Raw genomic sequence first — 25,956 nt, forward strand, 5'->3', positions numbered from 1 at the left:
ATGAATGAATAAATGAATGAATGAGAAAGAAAGAAAAAGAAAGAAAGTCGGTGATCTGGCGACAGGCAAGTAATCGTCCGGGCGGGCTCCCATCCTCGGGTAACTGCGTGCCTGGCGAGGTTCCTGCAGGGAAAATCCCTTCCGAAGGATCTGGGCCTCAGGAACGTTGTCTTTGAGGTCCTGGGAGAGAAGGCGTAGAGGAACGAGTGTAGGTGTACGTGAGGGCTTCCTTTGCCGGTCTTGGTAGCCTTCCAGTTTGGTTGCCCCGCACTGTGTCTCAGATCGCCGGAGTGTCGTCCTGTAATGTGGAGCAGCAATCAGCTCTCTCCTCTTTGCCCACATTCATCCTGGAACAGGCCCATGAAATAGTAAGAAAAAAAATGCTGCGGCTTCCTCGCTCTTCATTCTGCTTCTCACGTCTTGCGGGTTTCATGTGTAGGTATTCTAAGGGGTGTGAATGCGAGAAATGCATTTGGGAGCAGCCAGGGTGGACCAGACTAAAGGCCTGGCTTGTCTGCCGCTTTGCTCCTGCAGAGGCCAGGACGTGGACAGAGAAAGCCTACCATCGGACTTGAGTGCAGGAACACTGCTCCTCAACTACTGAAATCCATAGGCTTACTCTTGCCTGCGCTGGCGAGAATATAAATATAAAATCATCACCAGGTAGCCATTGACAGACTTAGTCTTCCTGAATTTGCCCAATCTCTTGAAAAGTTGTTCAAGCTCATGTGTCTGTTAAACGGGACTGAACTGGTTTGATAACAGGAAACCAGATCTGCTCCATTTGAATCAGTAGCAGAAGAGAGGTATGAAGGTGGGATTAAAGTGTTGGATAATATGTGTGCTCAAATCAAGTAAACTTTTCCTTGGCTGTTCTTGCTTAGTGGCTGTCTTTCACCCAGACAGTCTTACTATTGGTATCAGTCTAGGGCAGTGGTTCCCATCCTTGTGTCCTCAGATGTTCTTGGACTACAACTCACAGAGGCCTTCAACACTAAATGTGCTGGCCAGGATTTCTGGGAGTTGTAGTCCAAGAACATCTGGAGACCCAAGATTAGGAACCACTGGTCTAGAAGACAGACAGTATGTGTTTGTGGGTTTAGCAGTTGGGTGAGAAGAAAGGTGCACAGAACCCATCTGTGTGTCCTATTGGGGATTTGAGTGCTGTCTACCACTTGCTGGTTTAGACATGATTAGGCAGGACTGAGTCATGTATAAGATATTGTTAGGTTTCGATCAGATTGTGCATGCCAGACTGGTTGTAACTGTTCTCAGGTATGCATTTGGCAGAAAACCCAGATTTTCTACTATGTAGAAGGGCTATAAAAATAATTTTCACTGTTTTAACATTTTTGCCAGCATTCATGCCCTATCCTAATTCTGTATCAGGTAGATTTTTCCCTTTTTGATCAGAAATTCGTGCTTGTTTTTGTATGCAGTATTCCTAATTTATAAAGTAGTTGCACTTAACTATCTTTTCTCATTTACTAAAAGCACAAATATATGCATTTTAGTTACACACCCCCTTTTTAAAGGCACATTTTAGCAGGGATATTAATCATGATTTGGTTTGTCCTCATGCCCCAAACAAGAAAATATGCTGTCACCACTCGCATCATAAAAATATGAATTTGTCTGTCCTGGAGAGAAAGAATTTGCACATTTGTGAGACCAGTTTGTGCTGATATATGTAAATGTGCATTTTTTTTAGAATACAATAACTGCTGCCTTGTGGCATAGATTTATAGAGCAGAAGCACTGAGTATCCTGTTTGCATCTGAGGGAGCAATTAGCCTGTCCTTTTGTGCTTAATTTGTTTGTGTGGTTAGTTTCATAAAGCAACTTAAAGCTATTTTCTGCAACTTGCAGAAGGAATGACAAAAAAGTGCTTCATGTTTTGCTTTTCTTCTGCAGATAAGATTTCTAATGGAGCGAGGATGGGTAAAAAAACAAATTGCCTTACAGTATAAAAAATCTTGACTTTGATTATTTTTTCCTACAGCCTTCATTTTTAATTGTAAATTTATTTCAAATATCTGTGTGGGTTTGTTAATTTTTTCCCTTCATTGAAATAGACGACACACCTTGGAAATGCGCACATTTCCAAAGTGAAATACACTTTGCTCTGTTCCCAGACTCAGAGCTGCAAATTGAGTATCTTTTGTAAAGAAACATGAACCCACCATTTTTGCCCCCCCATTCCTAACTGTGGAAGGGATTAAAGTGATACTTTTTAGGTTAGAAATCATGTAGTTTCATGATAGATGTAATGCTTGTCTGTCTGTCTCCCCTTCTCTTTCTTTCATAGAACCATCCCCTACTTCAGTACATGCTCTAGAAGATAGTGAATTTCTTTCTACCAACTTGAGAGCACGTGTCTGCTGCAGTTAATGTTTGTGGCTTAGTGTAGTAAAAGCTTAAAGCAAAATACTTTTCACTGCTCAAACTGATATACAGCCTAATCCATAACCCAATGAAGGTGAAGCATTTGGCAGACCTGAACTAGCTTTAGTCCAAATATTTCAATTTAGACAAGTGGATCAATGCCACCAAAGTTGGGCGATTTCATTCACAAAGCACTTTAAAAAGAGCAGCGTCCTTTACAGTATGTCTGCTTATTTAATGGAATGCATTCATATGGTTTGTATGAATGTGTGTTGTAGGTTGGAAGCCAAAGTGTATTTTTCATACAGATGCAACTTTGTGTCTCTTAATGAATGCTCTGTCAGATCAAAGGGAGCACCTTATTCAGTGTTCCATGTCCTGTGGAGGTAGGCAAATGTCCCCGGGCAACACATACAACAAGACACTAAGGCAAAAATAATCTGTGTTTTTGATTATATGCACCATTTGGTGTTTAGAGGCCTATTTCTTCTGAACACAGAGTTTCCAATTAGTTATCATGGCTAATAGCCAATAGAGTGAAAAAGCTACTTGGATGAGTAGCAAAACGTTTCAGCCTAATAAGAAAGATGTCCAATTGATTCAAATTCCAGTTATCTTCACCTGGATGACTGAAAATCTTCATAGATATACAGCCAATAGACGTGAAATTGCCTGATTTCCCTTCCAGCCCTGTTAAATTACTATCCACCACTAAATATTGGGTAAAACTTTTCAATGATTAATTGTGCTTTGTATGACTAACTGCTTTCATTTTCAGTCATGAACTTAATGACAAATGGTTTCATTTTTTAAAAAAAAAAATCAGAACTTGGGATGCTATGAGTGAGGAAGATAACCCATGGACCTACTTGGAGAAATAAGCATTGCTTCATTTGCTTCTCCATTTTTATTTGCTAGTGCCTTTCGATTGTACAATCAACACAACAAACATGTTTGTCTTTCCCATTTCTCTTTTTCTTTCTTGCTGTTCCCTTTTTTCTTGCCTGTAGCACTGAGTGGTGCATAACAGGATATCATGTTATGAAATCTGGTTTCCTAGCCCCGTATCCTTACCTTCTTTTCTCTTCCATCCTGGACTATAAACTGAGTCTATATATGAAGACAATTCTTACAGCATTTCAGGGTGGATCCAGAGGTGGCCTATGATGTGATGGTGGTTTGGAGAAGGGGAAGAATGCATTAAAATTTGTTCTTTGTGCCATTTTTTTCTGTTGTGGCATTACTGGGAAATGCTGGATCACTATATATTTCTATGGCGTTTATTAACACCAACTTTTGCTTCTTTCCCATCTTTTGAAGTACCAACCATTATTCTACCTTTCCTCTCTCTGTTCACTCCTCCTTCCTTCCATTGTCATCCCCTCTTGAGCTTGATACATTTCTATGTTTTGTTCCCTACAAGGCAGGTGGCACCCATGTTACATTTGCCCCCCCCCCAAAAAGCATTGTCGGACATGGGGGAGTAGTTTTGGTAGCCAAGGGGTTGCCACATACCCCAGTGCTGATGGCTTAGTTGAGAGGGTTGGGGGAGGGGAAATGATGGACAATGCCAGTAAGTCACTGTGTTTGCGGGTGGGAGTTTTAATCAACTTCTGGACTCTTATGTAGGGAGGTTTTCTTCTAGACTGTTGGTGTCCTCGAGGGTCCAGACTTTACAGACAGCAAGGCTGAACATCTCCTTTCCTTCTTGGTACTTAGAAGTATGCCATTCCTGATGTGTCAGGGATGGCTACTGTGACATAAATCATGTACTACTAGGAGACAAGCCACCCTTTGCTATGTTTGCTCATGTTAGTTTGTTATTTCTGGTGGTATTGCATGCAGATACTGCCTTAACATGCTGTGGACTGGGTTGCATATTTAGGTTTAGCTCCATTAAAATTTAACTGGCTTCAGACAGAATCTGATTATTATTTGATTGAAAGTACTGTTATTAGCTGTTTTAACTCAGCAGTAACACTCAAAAGCTACCTTAAAGTCATCAAACACTAGCTATTTATTTTATCATGTCACATTGCTTGCTATTTGTTTTGTGGGTTTTGTAGACCATATGGTTTTTTAAGGCTAGCTCATATAATGAAGATATGTGGGGTGTCTTGAACATTTTAAAAGTAAACCTTTTAAACTTAGAAAGATAATGGTTTGGTTCATCAAATCTGGCCCTTTCAAGCTACTAGAGTTTTATGGGTTGCTAATCTCACTGAATGAAAATACTGTGTATTTCTATTGAATGCAGCAGTAGTGAATGCCACCAGTTTGAGAATGTTGGAAATGTGTGGTTGATTTATACTAATTATTTTTTTCCTGGTTCACCATTTCTTTTTGTACTAACTAAAACCCCACCAGATTGTTTGGAAGAATCCAAACTTCTTTTTGTGAGATGCACCAAGTTCTACAATACCTTCCAAGTGGAGAATGAGGTTTCACTTCATTCCTTGCTTCATCTGGTGAGGAGAGGCTTCTAGGTTATTAGTGGGTAGCAGGAAATTGTTATTCTGAACTGACCAGCTAAAGGAGGGCATAAGAAATAGTTTCCCTTGGGAAATCAGAACCTGCATAGCCTGTTTTGTTGTGCACTCCTGAACTGACTTGGGGGTTTGGGAAGCACATTTCTCTTTCTGTTGCAATCTCTGACTACTTTTCTAAAAGCAGAGGGAAAAATAATTTTTTGCAGTGACCACAGTGTTCAAATTGAAGGCTTTGTACTATTAAAAGCATTCCAGTACTGTACTCCCTTCTCTCCCCATGTGACATTAGAATATGACAAAACCATGGGAACTAGAATGTATTTGAAAGTCTATGCTTTTAAAAAATATTTCCATTCTTTATGCCGACTTACTTGTTTTTCCTTTCCTCCATGCCCATTCCCTTTATTTTTCTGCTGTTCCTCTTTGTAAAAAACAAACTATAGTGGTGCCTCGCAAGACGATGTTAATCCGTTCCACGGAAATCGCTGTCTTGAGAAAATATTGTCTTGCGAAATCAAATTTCCCATAGGAATGCATTGAAAATGAATTAATGCGTTCCTAGGGGGAAATTTTTTTTTAAAGGAACTTAAGGGGTAGGGAGCTGGGGAAGCACCATGGGAGGACTGGTGGGGGGGTCACCTCACCGCAATCACCAGCTTTGGAGGTCCCCCGCCAGTCCTCTGATGGTGCAGGAAAAGCCTCCGAAGTGCTTGAAAGCGGGCACAGGTGGTTTGGGGGTACCCCCGCCAGGGCTTTGATGGTGCAGGAGAGGCCATCAGAACCCTGGCAGGGTGCCCCGAAGCCACACGCCCCAGCTTTGAGGGTCCCCCGGGGCTTACCTTGCACCATGGGAGGACTCGCGCGGGTCCCTCTGCACAGCGATCGGGGCTTGACGGTGCGTGGAAAGCCTCCAAAGTGCTCGAAAGCGGGCACGGGTGGTTTTGGGGAACCCCCTCCAGGGTTCTGATGGCCTCTCCTGCACCATCAGAGCCCTGGCGTGGTACCCCCAAACCACCCGCACCTGCTTTCGAGCACTTTGGAGGCTTTTCTTGATGGAACAGGGAAAGCCTCCAAAGTGCTCAAAAGTGGGCGCGGGTGAGGTGATTGTAGAGTGAAAAAGCCCCATTTGAACCATCGTTTTGCAATCGCTAAAAAGATTGCAAAAAACAATCGTAAAGCAATTTTGTCGTAAAGCGGGGCAACCGTCTAGCGAGGCATCACTGTATATGCTTCATTCTTTCTCCATATCCTTTCTCCCTTGTTGCTCTCTCTAGAATTCTTTAACTCTTGAGACACTTAAGTTGGTATGTTTAACTGAATTTTCTAAAATATAGGCACTTGCATTGTAGGCACTCTACATTTGCCTTCTTTTTTGTGTCTTAACTTCCTAGATTGTAAGATTAATGATGGTGTTTGTATGTTGTATATTATTTTCTTTGCAACCTGTAGTTACTGTAGGCACACCTAAATCAGCATCATTAATCTTGATTTAAATTTTTCTTTGATCACATGGAAGATATAACTTATTTCTCTTTTTAAATTTCATTTCTTTCCACTGGTCATAATAGTTCATTTTGTTTCTATATGCATGTAATTAAAGAGTTTCATTTAGGATTCCAACCCTATTTATTTCACCTTTCACCTTTGCTCCTTGTCTTGTCATTAAAATTTTTATGGATTTCATTAGTGAATCATTTCTTGAGACTTTTCTTTTGGGTATAGGAAATATCTTTGCATTCTTCCCTGACAGTATGTTTGTTTGTTTGTTTGTTTGTTTGTTTGTTTGTTTGTTTGTTTGTTTGTTTGTTTATACCCCGCCCATCTGGTCTGGTCAACCACTCTGGGCGGCTTCCAGTAAGGTGTATACGTATGTATTGTTTTTGACCACATTTCTATGGTTCACAGTGAATTCAATTTAATAAAGTAAATTTGCATTTTATGTGATCTTTGGCTGAATAGTTCCATGGTTTAGGTATCTGGGTATGGAGCAAGATGTTGGGAATTTGATTCCGCACTGTGCCTTTGGAGAGAAGAGGCAGCTTTTGTGGCCTTGGACAAGCTTTGCAGTCCCAGGGTTCCCCCAGAAGAAGGGAATGGTAGACCATTTCTGAGTACTCTCTACCTGGAGAACCCTAAAAAGAATCACCATAACTCAGGATTGACTTGATGGCATATGATTATTTTTTGCATTCTTCAGGAAAAATATATCTAAATTATATTGGCATTATTATAGTTTTTCTTTTCTTCAGGTTTACTCTAATTTTTTATATTAATGGTTCATGATCTCTATGGAGAAACTGGGGCATATAAGATATGGGGTCCTTCTTAGAATTAGCTGTAACAGTCAGAATTTTGTCCAGCAACAGAGATGAGAACATCTCTTTTTATCTCATGTGAAGAAGCTTCCAAGGTCATCTTGTCTATACTAGGGTGGTATGGCTCTCGTTAAAAGAAGTTGTCTCAGCGGTGTAAGCTTTAGGGTCCCAATGCATTACCCCGACCTCAGCTATCCTATACAGCCTGCTGACATTTTGAACTCTGAGGGATTCTTCTCATAGATTCCTCCTACACCAGACATTCCTCTCTACAGGAAGAGTTCTGTTGTTTGCACAGAACTCACATAGTTCTTAGAACTTTAAAATGAAAATTCATCTGAGTATCCTTGTATAAATACATAATCCCTCTTCTGGGCAAAAGAATGAGGTATATCCTAGTGAATTAGTTCTTTCTTCAAATATTTTGTCTTTTTATTTTGCTTTTCAAAATAGAAAATTAAATCAGCAAATTCAATACTATTTTGTATGTAATCTATATTTCATGTACAAAAAACTATCATTCAAAAATGTAAAAATACTAATAAAATATGTCAGAAGATATTTTATCTACACATTAAAATGTGAAAAATATAATTCATAGCCTTAAGCGGTTATAACTTGGACATATATCTGCATTTCTAAAAGGAACGTTTTATAGATAACATACATTTCATTAGTTGTTGCTTTCTCCTTCCTACTCTGCCTTAAATGAGCTGCATTATTTCATTGTCTTGCTGTGCTAGTATATAAATCATAATTATCAAAGATTTAGGCTAAAGAAGTAGTGGTTTGCTATCTGAACATAAGAAGATATACACAATGACTTCTACTCAGGCAAATCTAGGTATAAACATCAGAAATTGCAAAAGAAATTCAAGTAGATAGAGATAGTTTTTACTATAATCTAAAGTAAACAGCATCATTTCACTTCCATAAAAAGTAACATTGACATTTCACCAAGTAGTTTCAATACTAGAAACAGACACAGTTACTTTGGGTACATGTTGTTAAAAAGTAGCTTTCAGTCCTTGCAATTTGAACAAAGCCTCATGGTGCAGAGGTTGAACTGCTGTACTGCAGCCAAAACTGTGCTCACGACCTGGGGTTCAATCCCAGGTAGCCGGCTCAAGGTTGACTCAGCCTTCTGTCCTTCCGAGGTCAGTAAAATGAGTACCCAGTGTCATGAATTTGATTATGAAAATAGAATAGAGATGTATTTCATAGGATTTGTTTCAGAGCAGCAACGAAAAAGCTAGAAATCCGCTTGTGTCCAGGTGCTAATTAGAAAGAAAAATGTACAAGGTCAGTTCTTCTCCAGCTAAAAGAAAAAAAAAAGTCAAGAAGAGCTTTATCTTATCTAAACTCCGTCGGACAAGGAAATTACTTGTTAATTTAAGAAAGATGGGTGAAAAGAAAAGAAGGACGGAGAAGAGAGATGGGGGAGAGTTTGCTTTCACGACAGCCAGAGACGACACGCGGAGAGAGAGATGCATCTGGCAGAACTTTAATTTGAAGATTGCGTAAGAATGTTAATTTAAGATATAGCTAGACTGTTTATTATTTTCGTTTTATAGAGGAAATATCTCGTGGTGAAGGCTGGGGGTATTGGAAATAATTAATGACGTGATTATGTTAATATGTTTGTTTGAATGCTATCTTGTTTTAATAAAAGATAAAAAGACAATTTGTCTGTAAGTTGGCTCCTTATTTAGACCACAGCTACTATGATAAAACTGGCTACTTTAAAAATATATTATTTTATCTGGCCGCGTTTACACTACCAAATTAGGGTCCTAAAGTAATAAAAAAGGAAGAGCAGTCCTTCCAAATTGTTTATTTAAAATCGAGACAGACTTGGGTGAAGGAGTGAGAAGTCGCCTAGGGCAAAATTACAGGACCCGATTTTGCTGGCAATAGGATCCCTCTCTGTCTCGTGTAAAGGGAGTTCTAAGGAACGCTTTTACCACACCCAGCTCACTGGGGAGGCAATGTGTAGCCTGCATAATTAACTTGTAAACCACCCAGAGAGTGCTTGAAGCACTATGGGGCGATATATAAGCAGCATGCTTTGCTTTATTTTTGAATCTACTGTGACTACTAAAATAATTAGTAAACTTTATGTTCTTTAGCAATGTATTTTTAAAAAAGAAAACATATTTTAAACAAAGCATTCTTGCAGCTGTGGCTGAATTTTTCAACATTTCTGCTCAGAATCAAGATAAAAAAAGAACATTACTTGTTCCTGTTTATAATTGTTGGTGAAAGACAAGCGGCTTGTAAAAAAAATAAACAAAGCAAGCAATTTAGAATTCTTTACATGCGCAGGTTTTTAAAAACTGTGATAGAGGGGTGTCATGTTCCTGTGTGGCCCTTGCTCATTTCACCAAGCAAGGGCACATGCTACGTGTTGTTCAGCTGCCACCAGTTGATTATATCAACTTTGTTCACTATTAAAGACAGAGGTCCAGGCAATGTATCATTTAAAAACCAAGTAGAAATTGTTTATTTTTTACAAGTGATAGAAGTCCAGTCAATGTCATTAACTCTCAACTAAACAACCTTCTTTCTTCACTATCAACCACCTACTTTCTCCCCCTCTCTCTCCTTTTCTCTTATTTATTTATTTATTTATTTATTTGATTTATATCCCGCTCATCTGGTAAATCTATACCACTCTGAGCGGCTTTACATGCCTCTGCCTCTGCCCCACCTTTACATAACTCTGCCCCCACCTACTCCCATTGGTGCATGCAAATTTCAACATAAATATTCATGAGCATGGTGAGGGTGAATGCTACATCCCTCCCCCCTTAATTAGTTTGTTTTAGGAGGGGAAACTTAACGCTTTGCCCTCTTAAACAAATGAAGGTTCATGGAAGAATGCAAATAGGCCTTTTAATTTTTTTAAACAGATAATCAGATTTCACATGGTGAAGCCAACATATCAGGGCACTTGGTCCTAGTTTTGTGAATACTTTAGTGCATATCCACATACTAAAAAAGGGATTGATTTATTTCCGAGATTGGTTTGGCATAAAATTATTGAGCCATGCTAAAAACATAATGATAAAATAGTTACATTCACTAAAAATTACCTTTTAGCAGTTTCCAAACCTTACATTAAGATAACTTCTGTGGAGCTCAAACATATTGCAAACAATTCTTGGATGTCTTTTAGGGAGCATATATTCTTTTACGTGGGACATTATACAGGTGTCAGCTGTTTTTAGAGTTAACCTGTTGAACCTGGAACCTAAGGGTCAGTGCAGAGAACAACAGTGGAAGCCAGACCTCCCTGAAGAGACTTTGGGCTCAGGCATAAAAGTCACAAGAGTAGAAATGTCCATGCCAGTCACCTTGGCACTCAGGAAAAGAGGGAACTGCATACAAAGCACCTTTCCAGATCATTGGATAACTAAAAGTTGAGGGTAGAATCTCCTGCTGCTATAAATGTCCTTATTTTGCTTTATTTCTGAAACAACAGCTGCTTTAGAGCTCCAGGCTCCAGTGCATAATCTTTTTGAAATGAGGAAATCGGTATCTTTTAGGCTTGACTTTTATTTTGCTTGAACTGGGAGTCTGCAATAGAATGTAGCATCGTTCCACAGCTACTGAGCAACCTTCATAAGCTTTTATTTATAAGGTAATTTTCTCTAATTAAAATTCACAACTGTCAGGGAATAGTGGTCTCCATTGTATTTGAGCATTTTCAATGAACCTCTGGATTTTCTAAACAGATCAAGCAACACTTAGCTTCAAAACTGGAAAGCACTAGAATAATTTAGTGAGTTGGGCTCACTAGAACAAGCACGTGGGATAGTGATTACTCTGATATTTTTAATTAGGACATATGTGTGTTCTGATGAATTGTGCTCAGGAGGGCTGAGAAAATGTGAAAGTTGTTATATATACACATCAGGTTTTTTACATGTAGTAAAGCCTATTGTTCATTACGCCACATTCCTGGTTCTCTCACACATGGCTTGTGCCAGTCTTTGAAGGGGGGGGGGATTTCTCCTGAATCTATAACAGCAAGCAGGTTCCTCTCCTTATGTACTCCTTGTTCCCAGAAATAGAACTCCTGAGCAGGGTTTATAACATTACCAGAACTGTGTTTGAGTTCTACTTTACATGGGCATTTAACTAGAGAAGGTTTATGTGGCAAAATGCTAACAGCTGATGTCATTCCTGCCTGTCCATCACAGAAGCTCAAAAGAAAGGAGCCAAGGATAGGGCAGTAGGGGCAGAGTTGGAGAGACAGTTAGACAGAGAGACAGTTGGGAAGGTGAAATGGCAGTTAGGGTTTAGGAGAGAGAAGAAGCTAGGACTATTGTGGAGCGAAGCAAATCAACAGCCAGTGAGAGCATGTCCTAAAGCTGCCTACTGCCCACCCAGTAAAAATTAAAAGGAACCGACAAGCATTCACCAAATGGCAAAAATTTTATTTATTTATTTATTTATTTATTTATTTATTTATTTATTTATTTATTTATTTATTTATTTATTTATTTATATGCCACCCATCTAGACATGGTCTACTCTATGGGAGAATAAAATCTCAGAATGCCTTCCCATGGGCATGATGTTGTTAAAAGTTCAAAGAAATTCACTTTCCAATATGTTTAAACCTGGTTCCTCAGCCATTTATTAAACAGATTTCACAGGACCTTAGGTGACTTCTGGAATTTCTTACTATCGAAAGCCCCTCCACCTCAGCCCAGGCAGTTAGCAAGGACAAAGCCCTGTATCCCCCCCCCCATTCTCCTTTTTTTATTCGGGCAGGCTTTGACAGATGGCTGGTTGTTGAGGAAGGACCTTTTCATCAGGTGGGTATTCTTGTTTCTCTGATTATGTCTTTTACACTGTATTTTAAATTTGTTGTGTTTCTGTTTATTTTGTGCTTTAGTTACTTTTTAAAAATCAATCTTATTTTAAGCTGTCTTGAGTACTTTTTCAAGAGAAATACTGCATGTGATAAAACTAGAGTCAGTCAATATATCAGTCAAGTTGTCTGCTACTCTACAACAGAAGTTATCTGGGTAGATTGCAAACCAAAGTGCCACAAATTATGCCACAAAATAATTAAAACTAAAATTCTTCCCACAAATCTTTTTTTCTAAACAAATAACTGTTTTTCTTCAGCGTTTGTGTTGGTTTCCTAACAGTAAAATCCAACTGATTATTGTTACAATCCAGAGAGAGAAAGAGAAGAAAATAATAGAGAGAGAGAAAGGGTATAAGCGGAGCCATGAGAAGCGAGAATAGGGGAAATTCCAGGGCTCTGGTGGTTTGGTTTTGGAGCAAAATAATGTATGATCACTGATTGTAGATTTCTCCCCCTTTACATTTTTTCTTTTCGGAACAGTCTTGAGATACTTTCTCCCTTCCCAGCCCCCCCTTTCATCTTTTTTAGGCAACTTTTGAAGAAAAGGCGTCTTCTTCTCTCTCTCTGACGACGGGAGTTGTTGAATAAGTTCCATGATTTGTCTGTACTGCTTTGAGGCAATGTCTCTCTCTGACGATAACGGCTGTTCATTAAAGATTTGGTTAAGTTATTTGTCCTTACTCTCTATCTTTTCATGCAGAGCAGAAAAAGTCATCTTCAAGTCTGTTCTGATCTCAGCAAGCTGAGTCTCGAAATGATTGATTATATTGAACTGACATTCTTGAAGAAATCCCTTAAAATAATCCATTGTGTGTTGCGATAATGAGTCTCCCCCACCATCCATGGCTGTAGCAGTCAGGACGTTAATTACTCAGATTTCCCTCATGATTTATTAGCTAGTCCGCACTTAAAGTCTTATGAGAGGGGCCCCCGAGGATGTTATTTGATTTATAATACACCTTGTCGCTAGATGTAGAGTCATGTAGGTTAAATTGTGCAGAGTTATTTAGAGTTCTTAAGTCGTCAGTTTATAGATTTATGAAAAGCCAGTTTCTGTGGGAGAAACAGTTAAGAGAGAAAAAGAACAGTTGGTTTCATTTTCCGAGCTGTGGCGTAGTAAGAAAACTCTGATGTTACGGGCATTAACAAAGTTATGCCGCTTGAGATCTTCCTTCTCATCAGCTTTCAAAGAGCAGATTTGATAATTTACTTGCTATAGTTTAGCAGCAGATCATTAATCTCTGTTCTGCAGTCAGATAATAAATCTTATTTCTCCCCTCTCCGGGCAGCTAACTCACCACCATGGCGACTTCACGAGACAAGTTGCGTGTGGGAAGGGAAACTCTTCCGAAAGACAGACTGCAATCTGAAATTCGGTGTTTCCAAAGCCCCCACTTGCAACAAGTCCCACTATCCTGTGGAAACTTGCCCCCCTTCTCCTGGGGGGTCCTCTGACTCGGAGTAAACCCAGGCGAATCCAGAACCCTGGAATTTCCCCTGTTCTCGCTGCTCGTCGCTCCGCTTATATACCCTTTCTCTCTCTGGATTATTTTCTTCTCTTTCTCTCTCTGGATTTGAACAATAATGAGTTGGATTTTACTGTTTTGTTCTTATTTTAGTGAACTTATTTTAATCATTGTAACTGCTGGAGATGCCTAATATTTATGCCTTTTAAAGCTACAACTGTCATCTAATGAAACTACTTTGTTTTCTTAATAAAAAGAAATATAATTCTTCAACAGAGAACTGGTCTCTTGAACAGCAGGACTTGCACCTAAATTCAGTGAGGATTTGAGAAGGTCACTAATTGCTACTATAAGTATTGAGAGATCCTACCTGACTAGGCTGTTGTGCTATCAAAGGAACCATATAGTCAATGATTTGCTGCCTTGTAAGTCGGCAAGTGTTCTCTTTTAGGTTGGGCTTTTTTGTGGGGCATGAACTATGCACTTCTAGCCCTAAAGGACCTACATCATGTACTCAAATTGGTAGTTTTGCATCCACAGTGACTCCTTGGCTGAGATAATTATCCCTTTAGGGAGAGATGATTGTGAGAGCGATTATTGTATTATTAGTTATGGCTGCACAGGAGTGGAGCACTAATTATCAATATTCTATACGGAAATTCTAAAAATGCGGGCAGCCCAAAGAAAAAAATATGTAACTTTTAAGCTGGGTTTCAAATCAATACCAAATGCAGAATATTTTTAGCAGACAGTTTACCCTTGATCTGTGCCAAACTCGGGGAGATTTCGGTAGAGTTTTTGAGTTATTATTTTTTTAAAAATAAGAGTGTTCACCCAGCAATCCTCAGATCATGCAAACATGTTCTGGGATCTTCTAGCAATAAGCTGCCTTGGGTCTCTGGTAGGGAAAAAAAGTAGGATAGAAATAAAAGATTTCCCACTGTGATATTGCTCTGTCTATACCTTTGCTACAAGAAGGCTTTTAAGAAAAATATAAGTATATGAAAACACTATAGTCAAAAATTCATAATCCTTATGGCCATTATCCAGATTGTCTCTCAATTTTTAAATTAATGTATGCTTGCAATAATTTTATCAGTTAAAGTGTAAACAATGTGTCTCTAATCAAGATTGTTTTTCGTATTCTTTGAGCAGAGAAAAGGAATTTGGCTACTGATTCAGTGGTTATCTTGTTTGTGTCGCTTAATAAACATTTTGTATGCCAAACCAGAGTCTTACCTGGAAGACATTCATTATGGGCTTGAGGAATTTGATGCACTCATTTCTGTAAAAATTACACTCCAAAAGGAAGTGCTTCAAAGTTTCAATTTCTCTATCCTTACAAGGGCACAATCTTGTGCCAGAATATCACCCATTTAAAACTGTGGATTGGAGACAGTTAAATCAGGCTCTTCAAAAGGTGTGCCTGTATTTTGGGATAATCAAATTCTCTAAATACCTAGCACTTTGGGAGAAATTATAGTTCAGGCCAAGGTGCAAGATGGAGCATGTTTTGCAAGCCATTGAAATGGAATTCTGGAAGTCAATGTCCCTGATCCGCTTTTCTAAGATAGAGTTGGCTGCCTTGGGTTCCTGGGCATAAAGAAAGTCAAAAGAGAGCCCTAATAGATGCTGTTTGGCTGGAAGGGGGCACTCAGGCACCAAGTAGGCTCTGTTTTGGGCGCACATTTTCTCTGGGAGAGGTATATTTTTCTTCCTTCTCTTTGTCCTTGCTAACTGCCTGGGCTGAGGTGGAGGGGGGGAGATTGGAATGAGAATGTGTAGGGTGTTTGGGCCCCATCTGGAAGGGGGCACTCAGGCACCAGGTAGACTCTGTTTTGGGAGCACATTTTCTCTGGGAGAGGTATATTTTTCTTCCTTCTCTTTGTCCTTGCTAACTGCCTGGGCTGAGGTGGAGGGGGGGGAGATTGGAATGAGAATGTGTAGGGCGTTTGGGCCCCAACCGGAAGGGGGCACTCAGGCATCAGGTAGGCCATTTTCTCTGGGAGAGGTATATTTTCTACCTCCCCTTTGTTCTCACTAACTGCTGGAGCTGAGGGGGGGCAGATTTAAATGAGCATGATGAGAGGCAATTTTCTTACCCCAATCTGGTAAATTGGAAAGCCGAACAGCATTGCATACACCTAAGGGGCAGGAAAACCTTAGGGGCTGGACCATACCTCAGCGCTATTAGGGGGCAGGCTGAGTGGATGGGGCTCGTCAGCCTTGGAAGGCAGCCCATCTAGGAGAAGGAAAACTCCAATTTCAAACCTCCACTGCCTTGTGGCTATATCCACCGATGGAAAAGGCTTCAGGAGATAACCTCGAGGCAAAATCCGGAGCCGGAGTCCCGGAGGCAGTTCGTGTCGTTCTGTCAACTCCTGCAACGTCGCTGGAACCAGTTGTATTGGCTCTTGCCTTTCCACTGGAACATTTCAGTGACGTGGAGAGGGGGGATTTGCTGCCTGGGTAACAGCCTGTCCTCCATATTGCTTTACCCAGGCTTCGTGCTCTGGAGAGGACACTCCAGCTTCGCATACAGCGTCGAAACAACACGGGAAGTAGCAGTTACCTGTTATAAGTCTTTGCTCAATTGGCATAGAGCAGGACGCCAGGGGCTACTTCTGACGGTGGGAGAGGTCATTGCACCTCACTAGGTAGATACCGCCCGCCTTAAGCTGGGCAGCCCCCAGCCAGTAAGGTGCTACCTCGCCACGGTCTGTTAACTTCACGGGGTGCGTGGGGTTTAGGGTGAAACCCGACAAGCAGATCGATAACCGTGCACCATGCAACAAGCGTAAGAAAACTTCTGCCCTAAAGCTGGGCACCTGGAATGTACGGACAATGACCCCTGGCTTTTCTGACTATGGCTTTTCTAACGACCTGCAGAAAATAGATGACGTGCGCAAGACAGCTGTCATTGACATGGAACTTAGTAGAATGCAGATTGACATCGCTGCCCTGCAAGAGATGAGATTGCCAGACTCGGGATCTGTCAAAGAAAAAAACTTCACATTCTTCTGGCAGGGAAAACCATCAAATGAGACCAGGGAATATGGTGTTGGCTTTGCAGTCAGAAATACTCTGCTGAGATCCATTGTTCCACCTACTATGGGGAGTGAAAGAATCCTGTCTCTGCAGCTCCACTCATCAGCGGGACTGGTCACCCTCATTAGCGCATATGCACCAACGCTGTCATCCACAACAGAAGTGAAAGACAAATTTTACGACGAACTGGCTGCCACTATCAAAAAAGTCCCTGAGAGAGAGCCACTGTTCATTCTTGGAGACTTTAATGCTAGAGTTGGTGCTGACAACAACTCTTGGCCCACCTGTCTAGGCCATTTTGGCATTGGAAAGATGAATGAAAACGGCCAACGCTTGCTGGAGTTTTGCTGCTATTATGGTCTTTGTGTCACTAACACGTTCTTCAATACAAAGCTTCAACACAGAGTTTCTTGGAGACATCCAAGATCCAAGCATTGGCATCAGCTCGATTTGATCCTCACTAGACGTTCAAGCCTTCCTAGCACTACGATCACACGCAGCTACCAGAGTGCTGACTGTGATACTGATCACTCTCTGGTGTGTAATAGAGTAAAACTGCGAACAGAGAGACTGTACCACAAAAAAAAAGGAAGGAAGACCATGTATTGACATCAGCAAGACTCGCGATCAAAGAAAAGTGGAGAAATTTGCCCAAGCGCTTGAGGAAACCCTTCCAGGCCCAGCTGAGGCAAGTGCACCTGAACGTTGGGAACATTTCAAGAACGCTGTTTATAACACTGCCTTGTCCACATTTGGCAAGAAGACCAAAAAGACGGCCGACTGGTTCGAAGCCCACTCGGAGGAGTTGATTCCAGCCATCGAGGATAAGAGGAGAGCTCTAGCAGCATACAAAGCCTGCCCTAGTGAGTACAACTTGCAAGCTCTTCGAGCTGCTCGTAGCCAAGTCCAACAGACTGCCAGGAGATGTTCCAATGATTATTGGCTCCAGCTCTGCTCTCAGATACAGTTAGCAGCAGACACAGGTAATATCAAGGGAATGTATGATGGGATCAAGCAGGCCTTAGGTCCAGTACAGAAGAAAACTGCTCCCCTGAAGTCTACCACAGGCATGTTCATCCAGGACCGAACACAGCAGATGGACCGCTGGGTGCAGCACTACTCTGAGCTGTATTCCAGAGAGAATGCAGTAACTGAAGAAGCATTAAATAACATTGAGTGTCTCCTTGTCCTGGAAGAGTTGGACAGTGAACCAACCTTAGCAGAAATCAAAACGGCCTTGGATTCCCTTGCCTTTGGCAAGGCACCTGGAAAGGATAACATCCCTGTTGAAGTGCTAAAATGCTGCAAAGAGACCATCACCACCAAACTGTATGAAATCTTTCATCTTTGCTGGAGCGAAGGTAGAGTACCACAGGACATGAAAGATGCAAACATCGTCACATTGTACAAGAACAAAGGAGACAGGGGCGACTGCAATAACTACCGCGGCATCTCTCTTCTTAGCGTTGTAGGAAAGCTGCTTGCCCGTGTCGTGCTGAAGAGGCTCCAGGTGCTTGCAGACAGAGTCTACCCAGAATCACAGTGCGGATTCCGAGCAAATAGGTCCACCATTGACATGGTATTCTCCCTCAGACAGTTGCAGGAGAAATGCAGGGAACAACAACAGCCACTCTTAGTGGCCTTCATAGACCTTACAAAAGCATTTGACTTGGTTAGCAGGGATGGCCTTTTTAAAATACTTACTAATATTGGATGTCCTCCTCGACTCCTTAGCATCATCAGGTCCTTTCATGAGGGAATGAAGGGCACTGTAGTTTTTGATGGCTCGACATCAGATCCCTTTGACATCCGAAGTGCAGTGAAACAGGGCTGTGTCCTTGCGCCGACCCTGTTTGGGATTTTCTTTGCTGTCATGCTGAAGCATGCCTTCCGAACTGCAACAGAAGGTGTCTATCTCCGGACTAGATCAGATGGAAAGCTCTTTAATCTCTCTAGACTGAGAGCAAAGACCAAAGTTCAGCTGAAATGCATGCGGGACTTCCTCTTCGCCGATGATGCAGCCATTGTTGCCCACTCTGCCAAAGACCTTTGCATTGGCAAAGCAGCTACCATGTTCTCAAGACTCACAAAAAGAGTATGGCTCAATAAGAAGCTGACAGCATACACCAAGATCCAGGTCTATAGAGCCTGTGTCCTGAGCACACTCCTGTACTGCAGTGAGTCCTGGACCCTTCATGCACGGCAGGAGAGAAAGCTGAACACGTTCCATATGCGCTGCCTCCGACGTATTTTTGGTATCACCTGGCAGGACAAAGTTCCAAATAGAGTAGTCCTAGATCGAGCTGGAATTTCTAGCATGTATACACTACTGAAACAGCGACGCCTACACTGGCTCAGGCATGTTGTGAGAATGGCTGATGGTCGGATTCCAAAGGATCTCCTGTATGGAGAACTAGTGCAGGGAAATCGCCCCAGAGGGAGACCACAGCTGCGATACAAGGATATCTGCAAGCGGGATTTGAAGGCCTTGGAAATGGATCTCAACAGATGGGAAACCCTGACATCGGAGCGTTCAGCCTGGCGGCATGCAGTGCATCACGGCCTCTCCCAATTTGAAGAGACCCTCGCCCAGCAGGCTGAGGCAAAGAGGCAGTCACGAAAGCAGCAAAATCAGGGAGCTAGACGGGGTACAGATTGTATTTGTCCTAAGTGTCACTCTCGAATTGGCCTCCTCAGCCACACTAGACGCTGTTCCAAGTCCTCCATACAGAGCATTATACCATAGTCTCTCGAGACTGAAGGATGCCTATGATGATAGGCTGGAAAAGCTTTAAGCCATGAGCTGTTATGGAATATTTCTGTAGAAGGTTAAGATATCCCATAGATGGATCAGCATGTATTACCTTGTTCCAAAATCTAAAAGCAGATAGCCACGCGCTGCATTCTAGTGATGTTAGACCAGTCTCTAATCGTAAGGCAGCTGCAGGGATGCATCTTGCCATTCCCAGAATGGATATTAGAAAATTTGAAAGAACACTATACTTGTGTGAAATCCTAGGATCCAAGTTGGTATACCATATAACAGTTGGGGCAGAATCTTGAGCTTAAAAACTTCAATAACAGCTGGTATAAATTGTCCCCCCCCCCCTTAGTAAAGTAAAAAATGCCAGATAGCTTTCTGCATGTTCTGTGTTGCTTGGATTATGGTCCGTCTATGGGCAGCCCAGGAAAGTTTATGGTGGAATCTAATACCTAGATACTTTAGCAGTTTTATTTGCTCAATGCAAGAACCATTAATTGTCCATTTTCTAGTTGTTACAGAATGAGTGAAAACCATAATTTTGGTTTTAAGGAAATGTAGAACCAATTGGTTGTTCTCACAGTAGGTCATAAATGTGCGGTTCAGCAGTTTAAGTCCTATTTTTGATAGCAACAGAAGAACTGCATCATCTGGTTAAAGCAGTAGAGGGCATTTGGTCTCTGCCAATCTAGGAGGATGGAAGTCTGTTCCAAGACACCACCCAAACAGATCATTTAAATAGAGGTTAAATAGTGTGGGGGCTAATAATCAGCCCTGTCGAACCCCTTTATTAGCCTGAATAGGTTTTGTCAGGTTTCCTTCTGTACCACATCTAACACGGAGTGTGGTGCCTGATAAAGACATTTAATAAGATACAGGAGTCTCTTATCTATAGAGGTTTTGTATAATTTTGACCATAGAATGTCTCTTGGGAATGTCTCATAGAAGGTCTCAAAGGCTGATTTTAAATCTCTGAATGTAGTATAGAGCCCATGTCCATGAAAGGGCATATATTTCTCCGCAAGATATCTCAAAATCATACACTGTTCAATTGCTGATCTCCTCTTTCTAAATCCTGCCTGTTCCTTCCCCAAGACATTTTCCTCCTCTATCCAAGTAAGTAGACTTTGATTTAAGTGATTAGAGTACAATTTACCCAGCACAGAGAGTCGACTGATTGGTCTGTAGTTGGTTGGGTCTCCTCTTTCTCCATTCTTAAAGATAGGTATTATTATGGCTTCGGACCAAGTGATGGGAAATTTACCTGAGTTGTTGATACGGGTAAACAAGTTTGCCAGCATAGGTGCCCACCAATCCATGTCAGCCTTTAGCATTTCAGGGAGAATGGCATCTGTTCTCGGGACCTTGCCTGATTTCATATTTCTAATCAGGGTTATTGTTTCAGTCCCTGTGGCCAGCCTCCATGGAGGAGTGTCATTTAAATTTATAGGTGGAGAGAAATCTGTAGAATTCTCTTTGATGTCCCCAAATACAGGTGATTTGATATAGAATCAAATGCTGATCCACAAAGGCAGCATAGAGTGATGTTTATTCCTTTGGCCGAGTATTTCTCTGTAAGATGCTGTATAATTAGGCACTGTTCTATTGTGGATCTCCCTGGCTGAAAGCCTGCTTATTCAGCCCCCATGATATTTTCTGCTTCGAGCCACTCCAGGAGTTTGTCTAGGAGGTGCCTTGCATATAGTTTGCTTATAATATTCAGCAAACTTATTGGCCTGTAGTTGGCTGGATCTTCCCTTTTCCCCTTCTTATAAAATGGTACCACTATGGCCATTTTCCATGATATTGGGATATGGCCTGTGTCACTGATATTTGTTTATTTATTTATTTGACTTGTATACCGCCCCATAGCGCTACAAGCACTCTCCGGGCGGTTTACAATTTAATTATACAGGCTACACATTGCCCCCCCAGCAAGCTGGGTACTCATTTTACCGACCTCAGAAGGATGGAAGGCTGAGTCAACCTTGAGCCGGCTACCTGGGATTTGAACCCCAGGTCGTGAGCACAGTTTTAGCTGCAGTACAGCGTTTTAACCACTGCACCACGAGGTGATGTGATGCACTGATATGCGTGAAGAGAGGTGCAAGAAAAGAGCCCCACTATATCTTATGTTCTTTTAGGAGTTCTGGAGGGATGACATCAAGGCCTGGGGCTTGTAAGCAGCCCCTTATCTCCAAGAAGATTTATGGGGGTGCCGGAAACTGGGATGAGTACGAAATCCAGACAAACCTCTAACTGCTGAGCCGAGCCACTTAGATCTCAGCCAGGTCCTGTCTAAATTTCTTCCTCAAAAAGCCAATCTCCTTATTAAGAAAGCAACACACACAGACACATCCTTGAGTTATATTCAGAATAAGCTGGCTCTAAATCTTCGGTAGCGAATACACATGGCCAATTAGACATACAGCCAGTCTGTGCAAGAACTAATACATGCAGATTTATTCATTACTGCTTTATTGAAAAGAATTGCTTAGAAAAGAATTCAGTTGATAGTAAAATAGTATAGTAGGTACATTTTCATTCAAGACCAACGGAACACTCCACTCCCCCCCTCCAGCTGGAAAAATAAAGAAATGAAACTATGCTAACTAATATAAAGGGTAACATAGTCCATCTCACGTATCTTGGGTCTTCATAGGCTGATGCTAGATGAAAACCAGTTGACCTCCATCAGTCCAAGGTAGGAAAAATAGTCCATTATGGGAAAAGCACGTGTCTGCCCTTTCTCAGACCAACTCCATCTTTTTCCAACTCCTCACTAACTTCCTTCTTCTTCCCAGAATGCTTCATAAGGAACACCCCCTCCTGGGTCTTGTTGTTCCGCCTAACTTTCTCATGGAGCTTCAGTTGTTATCATACTTTGTGGCAGAATTATTTTGACTACGAAAGTCTCTGCTCTCTACTCAGCTTAGCAACGAGATAACCAGAGAGCGAAGCTTCTCTGAAACAGCATGTAAAACTTTCCTACTACAGAACAGACTTTAAATCAAAATGGATGCTATTGGGACAATCTTAGGACTACATATCCCATTCTAATACACATAAAAACACAAATCATCACAGGGCTTTTCCATTTTTTAGCTGATCTAAATGAGCTATTATTTCACCTGGGGTCACTGGGGGCCATTTGGGAGTGCTTTCAAGCATTAGTGAGGAAGGGGGTACAATGACATCCTCGTACATAATTGCATGCTGTCACAGGAAGTGGATGCTGAGGATAGGGTTCTTGGGTGTTTCCCCACCATTCATCTATGGTTATTAGCTCCAGATTTCAGGATGTTAGATCAGGTCCCTCTGTGTCCTCACTTCGGTCATATGGGTCTGCCCAAGCCTTTAGGGTCATCCCGGAGATGGGCATTCGGTCCTGAGTTGTTTTGTTTCGATAGCTGTGGGTAACTCTGACCTTTAAAGGCTGGGGTGTTATCTTTTTGTGTTTGATCTTTTGTGCCCAGCTCCTTTTTTGCCTGAAGTCCTCTCTGTTCAGTATTCCGAGGGTTTGAGGGAGGTGCTGCTTTTAGAATCCCCAACTTTATCATGTCAGCAATGCATTGTAGTATTGCTTTAATATCAGCGATTTTTTCTTTAGATCATGCAGCTTATTGAAAATTGTCTGGTTGGATTTAGCTGAGAGGAAGCACTGATCACATAGTTGGGTGTAAATAATCCTAGTTTGTTCACTCTCGGGCCCTTGAGCATCTTGGGGACCTACATTTCCTTTCATATGGTTCTCCTTGGGCCCAGGTGTTGATAAATTTAGATGCTTATAGAATGATTCCATAGAGGCAGAGAGAGCCTTCTCTAGGAGGTCTGGGTCCAGAGACCAATTGCCGATTTCTTCTCCAGAGTGAGGAGTTCCAACTGCAACCCCCTGGTACGTCTCTCCATTACTTATGCCTACATTGTCCGTAGAAAGTGGGGTACTTGATGTAACTTCCCTCAGTGGCCTTTGATTGTAAGAGGAAGTATGTTCACGTTGGCTGATGAGATCTGAGGCCACACAGAAGTCTGCTATTGATTTCTGATTTAGCTTTTTGGAAGCCTTTTTTTTATCTTGCCATAGGTTTTTTTGGTCCTAGTAGTGACCATAGTTATACTGCACAGATTTAGCTTAATTAGTGTCACCTTCTACTTCTGCAGGTACAAACTTCCACTCAGAAGGAGAACAATATCGGTTTCACAGTTACAGTCAGTAGGTGCTGTATAAAAACACTTCTTAGCTCCAGTAAACATTCAGACATAAACCATTAAAGGGCAGGTTATTCCACCCTGTTCCTTGGAGGACTTTTACTCACTGTGAGCCAGTTGTAGATTGATGAAGACGGCAGATCCGCCCCTGCTGTATGCCAAGTAACTCCCCAAAGACAGATGGCTTTTCTTAAAATAAATGCTTTTCTTGCAGACTTGATTCAAGCAGGTGCTTACTGTCCACAGTAATGGTGTTATTTTCTTCCCAAGGCTTCACTTGTATAATTTTGTGATACAGAGATATTTCTAATACAGTGGTGCCCCCCATAATGAGTGCTTCATTTAACGACGAATCCGCATAGCGATGTGTTTTTTCAATCGTTTTTGCGATCGCATTGCGATGTTTTAAATGGTAAAACATCGCTTACCGATTTTTGCATATCGATGTTTTTTCTAACAGCTGATCGGCGGTTCCAAAATGGCCGCTGGGTAAATAAAATGGCCACCCGCTGTATTTTTGCCCAGATTCCTCATTTACCGGGCAGTGAAAATGACGGCCGCATGGAGGATCTTCGCATAACAGTGAGTTTTTTGCCCATAGGAATGTTTTAATGCATTCCTATGGGCTTCTTTGTTCTGCATAGCGACGAATCCATATAGCAACGATTTTTCCGAAACAGATTATCATCGCTATGCGGGGCATCACTGTATCTCTCGGCAGCTCCAGTGGTCATTATCTCTGTGTTTACTTTTACCAAGGTTAGTATCATACCTCTAACCGGAAAATAAAATAGGAGCTTCAACTAAACAAAAGTGATAAAAACCATATAGAATAATATAAAATAAAGATAAAATCACCGGTACGTAGCCACGAGTGTCTTACCTGGCTGAGCCGGAACCGGAAGCCCCCCCCCATGCCAGAGGCCCAGAGAAGATAAAACATAGCATACTACTTAATTGGGGAAAGATAAGCCACCTGGGCTCGGATCTTCTCCTGTGAAATGTGGGAGGTGAACTCTTTACACCCACTTGCTCTTAATTGTTTAACAGCTTGGAAGTGTCATAAAGAAGTTTACCAAATGTATGTAGAAAATGGTTGTTCATGTATGTGATCCTTGTTCATTTGTTCGTGGATGTTGTGGAATGTGAGAGGTTAGGTTTTTTTTGAAGGAGAAGAGGGGGGAGAAATAGCCCAGCTTCTCTAGATGCTAACATGTAGAGAGTGCAAAGAGGATTACTTAGCTTAATTTTAGTTGTTCTTATTTTGCTTAGGAGTAGAGAACTTATTTTAATCATTTTAACTGCTGGAGATGCCTAATGTTTAGGCCTTTTAAAGCTACAATTGTATTCTAATGCAACTACTTTGTTTTGTTAATTAAACAAATATAATTCTTCAACAGAGAAGTGGTCTCTTGAACAGCAGGACTTGCACCTAAATCCAGTGAGGATTTGAGAAGGTCACTAATTGCTACTGTAAGTATTGAGAGATCCTAGCTGACTAGGCTGTTGTGCTATCAAAGGAACCATATAGTCATTTATTTATTTATTTTATTTTATTTATATCCCGCCTATCTGGTCGGTTAAGACCACTCTAGGTGGCTAACAGCATAAAATAGTATAAAAAATTTTAAATAGAAGAAACCTTAGGAGAGGGAGGAAACAATAGGAGAGGGAGAGGAGAGGGCATCAGGAATTGTCTGGAGGGAAGGCCTGCCGAAACATCCATGTTTTTAGTTGATTTTTAAAGATACCCAGCGAGGGTGCCACGCGAATCTCAGGAGGTAGGTTGTTCCAAAGGTGAGGAGCCACCGCCAAGAAGGCCCGATTTCTTATCTTTACCTTCCGGGCCTCCCTCAGCATTAGGCTCCTCAGCCTCACCTCCTGGCTCGCATGAGTGACACGGGTAGATCTTGGTGGGATTAGGCGTTCCGCCAAGTATCGAGGCCCTAAACTGTTTAGGGCTTTGTACGTAAGCATCAGCACTTTGAAGTCAATGCGGAACCGGATGGGCAGCCAATGCAATGCAGCCAGAGTGGGTGAGATATGTTGGTATATTTTCACTCCACTAAGTAGTCTGGCTGCCGCATTCTGCACCACCTGTAGTTTCCGCAGCAGCCTCAAAGGCAGCCCCATGTAGAGTGCATTACAGTGGTCTAATCTTGAGATTACGAGCGCATGCACCAAGGTAGTGAGCACCCCAACATCAAGGTAGGACCGCAGCTGGGCTATCTGCCTAAGGTAAAAAAGGCGGAACGGACCACGGACGCCACCTGAGATTCCATAGTGAGCGCCGGGTCCAGGTGGATCCCCAAGCTGCGGGCCCCATCCTTGATGGGCAGAGTCACCCCCCCAAAAAAGAGAGGGAGTTTCCCAAATCCCCAACTGTGGGGGCGCCCAC

At 41.7% G+C, this 25,956-nt stretch overlaps 1 long non-coding RNA gene across 1 annotated transcript in view; it reads left to right on the forward strand.

Moving 5' to 3' along the window:
- The first annotated feature begins 283 nt into the window (after window positions 1-283).
- The window catches only part of LOC144588265 (uncharacterized), a 31,952-nt gene continuing 6,279 nt past the window's right edge, over window positions 284-25,956 (forward strand). Inside the window, exons 1-3 of the long non-coding RNA XR_013543755.1 lie at window positions 284-368; window positions 24,084-24,140; window positions 24,959-25,031. This is a non-coding gene — a long non-coding RNA (uncharacterized LOC144588265). The remainder of the gene's footprint in view (window positions 369-24,083; window positions 24,141-24,958; window positions 25,032-25,956) is intronic.

This window comes from Pogona vitticeps, chromosome 3 (assembly GCF_051106095.1).
Source record: "Pogona vitticeps strain Pit_001003342236 chromosome 3, PviZW2.1, whole genome shotgun sequence".
NCBI classification, from domain to species: Eukaryota; Metazoa; Chordata; class Lepidosauria; order Squamata; family Agamidae; genus Pogona; species Pogona vitticeps.